Below are 5,872 nucleotides of genomic sequence, written 5' to 3'. Positions count from 1 at the left end.
GCAAGTCACATGATCGCCCCTCTCCGACGACTAGGGCGCTCCACCCCCGGCCTCTGGACCAATGGGGGCCGAACCTTCGAAAAGAGGCGGGGTCCGGGGGCGCCTGCGCGCAGTGGACCCTTGACGGTTTGGGGTGGAGGGGGCTGTACAGACTCAGTGGAAGACTGGGGTTGAAGGGCGGCCTTCGCTGCTACTTTGTTTAAGAAGAAACAATGCCAGCAGTTTTGCAGTTTATATTACAGTTCCTCCAAGGCTTTTCAAAGAGAACTCAAGTCAGGAGTAGCGTGACAGAGATAGATGCCGCTGACCCTGAGAAAAGCACCTGGAAAGTCTGGAAGTGATGGAGAATTCCGAAGAAGCACAGCTTAGAAGCGCTGTCACCCACGAAGATGGGGCCAGCAAGACGGATGAAATGCTGTGAAAGGGGGGTAATGATGGCCTTGTGTGGGTGGAGAAAACAGCAACGGGAGAAAATACCGTTGGAGGTTCCCCAGTCCTTTCTGATTACGTTTCTTGGCTGGAATCAGCCAAGACTAATGATCTATGTGTGGGCTAAAATAGAACTGAGATGTCCCTCAGAGTACACGGGTGTATGTTCTCCCAGATCAATTGTTCAATGAAAAAAAGTTTTAAAAAGCCCTCAGCTATCAAAGGGGTAGAATGAGTACTAGGAATATAGAAACCTCAGCAGCATGGCCAAGGACTTGAAACTGTGAGCCTAGTGCTGGGGTTAGAGAGCATTGAGAGCATCATCAGGGTTACATGTTCAAGATTAATCGTGTTCCTACTTCCAGAATTTTTCCGCAGAGTAGCTGCAGCATATTCTAGTTTCGTGGGGGTTTTTTTAATGCAACTTTTAAATAAGGCCAAAATATTCCATCCAGGGTGGTCTTAATATTTAAAATAACTTTTAATAACTTCTTTCGAGTGTATGGTATGTACAAAACACTGTTCTAATCACTTTACATGTACTTATTCAGTTGTAACACAGATTTTATAAGATGTGTTTTAATGTCTTAGGAGGAAAGTGGTGCAGAGAGAGATTAAGTAACTTGCCCAAGATTACATATTTAGTAACTGGTGAAGCTAAAATATGAACAGTCTGATATCAGAGCCTATGCTTGCAACCACTATACTTATGGCTACCTCAATAGTGGTGAGCGTATTGTGGAAAAGTATTGGAATAAAAAGCAAACTGGATTCTGATCTCTGTACTGCATATAAAAAAGGTCTGAATAAGTGTTAAATTGAACTCTTCAGGCTTTTCTTTCAAGAGACACTGGCCCAAGCAACGTCTCTTTTTATTCACTTAAACATTTATTGAGCACCTCCAATTCTTCTGACACTATGCTGGATATTAGGAATTTAAAGGCAGGTAAGACTCAGTACCATTCTTTTAATGATTCTCAGTCTAGTATGGAGAGTACAGGTGTCATAAGGTGAGGTAGAGGTAGAAATTGCATAAAGTAATCTGGGAGCATAGAGATGATGCACTTAATTAAGACGTTGTTTGAGAAAGGGTTAGAAAAGACTGTAGAAGATGAGGCATGAAGTGAGGCTTGAAGGAATAGAGTTGGCTGAATACAAGACCAGAATGGAAGACAGGAGAGAAGTCACAGAGATATATATGTGATTTCAATTAGTGTACTTTATCTTGTAAGAAATGGGAAGCTGTTCCAGGAATTGTAAGCATGGAAATAGTACAATTATTCCCAAATTTAAAATATTTAGAAAGACTATTTTATTTTAATTTTAAATATGGAAGCAAGGATAAAGAATAAGAAGGAGCAGCTAGCAAATTATGAGGAAAACAAAAACAGATCATGTCATTCAAGGTAGGAGAGTTTCAATTAAGAGGTTGTTGTCAGCAGTGCCACTGTTGTGAAGCAGTGCCCTGGCTTCTGAGTCTGTGCTTGTTACCAGTATCCTATACTGACTCTATGAAGAGTATCTGTGAAATTTAGGAATCAAGAAGTTGTTTTCATCTTTAGTGGGGGCAGCTTCTATGGAATGTGGGGGAAAGAGAAAAGGGGAACACAAGCAGTATTTTGTTCTTTACGGAGGCTTGGCTATGAAGATGAGCAAAGAAAATCTATCTCTACCATAGGATATGGGTTGTATACAGGTAAAAGGGCCTAGGGCTTCAGGGTAGAAGGAATTTGGGGAAAAGCATAAAGGGAAAATGTCAATAGAGAAAGAGGATGAAGATTCAGAAAAGGGGCATTTAATATGGAGAGGCCCCTCAGGAGATAGGAGAAACTTGGGTCTGCAGTAGTGGAGAGGAATTAGCCTTGAACAGGAGAATGAATCTGAGATCAGAGGGAGGGAAATGGATCTGTATTGCTTTGGTCTTGTTCAGAAATCTTTTTTGTACAAATTTGGAGGAAGGAACCTACAGGTGTCATATTCATCAGGTTTCCAATTTGTTCTATTAGTCATTCAACAGAACCTGATTCAGAGGAATTACATTCTCATAAAACTGTGCTCTGATTTGATCCAAAGACAATAACCAATAGTATATTTTAAAAAATAAATCACTGTGTTAATGGTTCAACAATTCCAATAGGGTAGCATTGTTGTTCTTCACTTCCTGATTTCCCAGGGCATCTCAGATTTTCTCACTGAAGTACACCCAAATAAAAGGAGAATGAACAAGTATTGAATTAATTTGGTGTAATATTAATTTGGTGATCTCATTGTGTCTTTAAAATTCATGCAGTTTGCATTCTGTCTTATAATCTAGTTGGGCAATGGAAATGGAAAATAAAAAAAGTTGGTTCCTGTCCTTTAGGAATCATAATTGAAAATGAAATAGATATATGCCTAGTTCAGAGGTGGCAAATCTATGGGTAAAATTACTAATCTCCTCCCCATATCCCTGGCCAATACCTATCAGTAGTGATTTTCTTTTCCACTCAACAGAAACTTAGGCTCAGGTTCCTTTTCAATACAATATCTGCTGTCAGTCAATCGGAATGGGCTCTGATTTGCTATCCCTGTGCATAAGAGAGATGACTAGAGAAGAGATCTATGCAAAGTATAGTAAGCACTTTGAAAGAATTGGGTTCTTCTGTCTGGAGGTTAGGGGATCAGAGGAGACTTTACAAAAAGAGATAGGCATTTCATGGCTGTTAGGATAGCTTTGTGGGGGTCTGGGATGCAGGAGGGAGAATAGGGAGGGGACACATAAAATGGTTGTGTTGTCAAGTAAGTGTAGGAAATATTGGATAAAATCAAGTTAAATGGTCTATTTTTATTTTCTACAGGACTCTTGTAGCTATCACCGCTCCCCCCAACATAATACACATATTCATATTTTTCCATAGGAATAGAACACCAAATATTTTGGAAATTATGTGGAAACAGAATAAAAATTAACTCTCTTGTAGCTAGGGAGGATGATGAGACAGTGATATCCACTGAATAAGAGGGATCAGAGAGGTTAGAAAACCTGGAGAGCATTACCTTCTTGGCTGTAAAGGAAGAAAAGAAAAAGGAAAAAAAAAAAAAAGAAAACCTGGAGAGCATCAGCTTTAAAAAGTAGTGAGAAATGAAGTTGGTAGTATGGAGGGCCCAGTAAGTAGAGAAGGAGTAGACAGAATGGAGAGGGCCAAACCTCCTTTGGGAACTGGAGATTTCCATGTCTGAAGTCTCTTTTCAAAAGAGCTCAAGTGGAGGGAACTAGCTCAAATCTGGTGGGGAGAAATAGCAGAGGGATATTGCTAAGTATATGTTGTCCTATCCCATTAATGGCTCAGTTTCTTCCTCAGCAGAACATGCCTCTATCCCAAGGAGAACTCAAGGATCTAGAGCAAATTTCTGTCTTGGCCTTTGATATAGTTTGGATTTTTGTCCTCTCTGAATCTCATGTAGAAATTTGATCCCCAGTGTTGGAACTGGGCCCAGTGGGAGGTGTTTGGTTACAAAGAGGAAGATCCCTCATGAATGGCTTGGTGCAGTCCTTCCTGTAATGAGTGAGTTCTCACTCTATTAGTTCCCACAAGAACTGATTGTTAAAAAGAGCCTGATACCTCCTCTTTCTTCTCTCTCTCTCTCTCTCTCTCCCCCTACACACACACTCCTCCTCTCTCCCTCCCTTCCCCCACTCTCACCCCTCTTTTTCCTCTCTCCCCACTCTCTCTCTCCATCATATGATCTCTACATACCAGCTACCCTTCCATCATGAGTGGAAGCTTCCTGAGGCCCTCACCAGAAGCAGATACTGGTGCCATGCTTCTTGTACAGCAGGTGGAACCATAAGCCAAATAAACTTCTTTATAAATCACCCAGCCTCGTGTATTCCTTTATAGCAACACTAAATGGACTATTTCAGCCTCCTGCTGAAATAGACATATCTCACCTTACTGGGTACAAATCAGATTCCTAGACAAGCTGACATTTAGCAGTATCTGGGACATTTGTTCTGGAAATAATCTTTGGCTTTCTCCTGGTGCAAAGAGTAAGCAGGACCCTGTGGAAGCTAAAGAGAATAATTATTTTGTTACCGGCTAGGTCTCTTGTTAGGTGGTTGTTACCAACCCAAGCCTTATAATGTGGTGGTTGGAATACTCTAAGAAATGCTGGCCTCTGTGTAGACTTATGTGCTAGCAGTCAAAGAGGCTGGTGTGTGCAGAGAATACATGGTGAGAGAGGAGGTGGGCTGAGGAAGTGCCAGGCTTTTTTTTAACAACCAGCTTTTGAGGGAACTAATAGAGTGAGAATTCATTCACCATCCTCCTCCCCAAGGAGGGTATTAATCTATTCATGAGGGATCTGCCCCCATGATCTAAACACCTTCAACTAGGTCCCACCTCTGACATTGGGGATCAAATTTCAACGTAGGATTTAGAAGGGACAACTATTCAAACCACAGCAGTGCATAACATAAAGAAGCCATTTGACATTTCCAATTTTTTGGCATGGGTATAAATGATTTAATTTCTATTTAGAAATGGCAAATAAAATAAAAAGTATTCTATGAATAAGCCATGAATTGCATGTGTCCCAATTACTCTGACATTCAGAATAATATCTTGTTCCAGCCTGTAGCTCCTACTTACCTGCCTTAAATAAACCACAGCATAAGGACTTTTAAAGCCAGAGCAGAAAGCAGATAATCACTGCTCAATTGTTATCAGTTTCCTATTTGCCCTTGTGGTATGTATTTTGAGATACAAATATGTATTTTTTTCTCATTTTAGGTCCCTATCCAAGCTTTAACAGAGGTATAGAGCAATGTAGAAAGTAGTTGTAGCAAAAAATATGCCCCTCCCCCAAAGATCTAAGTCAAGAACTGAGAAATATCTGAAGAAGATGTAGCATGGAGGAGAGGTTTTATAAGAGAAACATATTGGCTTGGAATTTGACTACAGAGGGAAGGGACTTCCCTAAATTAAGAAAAAAAAATGATTCGCCCGAATAAGAAGGAAGAGAAGAACATCTCAAGTGTCTATGGGCATTTTGATGTGCAGACCCCTTACTGACATTGGCCAAGACAAATGATAAGAGTCCATCGAGAAGAGAATTCATTAGGAAAGATACTCCTAACATTAGGAAGACACCAGAGTGTATAGCATTAATCACCTGTGGCATGGATGCTACAGAGCTTCCAGCCGAAAAAACCAGGCAGATAGAAATAGGAACAAGTTTAGCATTACATGCCTCTCTCCTTTTCCTGGAACCTGCATTGGATCCCACAAGCTGGGCATGAACCTGAGTGAATAAAAAGATAGCAAATGACTGACATTTACCACTGCCTTCAGAATCGGGACTCAGAGTCAGGAACTTCTTTAGATATTAAGGTTGGGACAAAAGTAATTGCAGTTTCGTACCATGAATTCTAAATCATTATAATTAAGCTCGAACATGTCTT

The sequence above is a fragment of the Propithecus coquereli genome, unplaced genomic scaffold (genome assembly GCF_000956105.1).
Source record: "Propithecus coquereli isolate 6110/MARCELLA unplaced genomic scaffold, Pcoq_1.0 Scaffold131, whole genome shotgun sequence".
Lineage (NCBI taxonomy): Eukaryota > Metazoa > Chordata > Mammalia > Primates > Indriidae > Propithecus > Propithecus coquereli.
Note: the sequence above shows the minus strand (reverse complement) of the source record.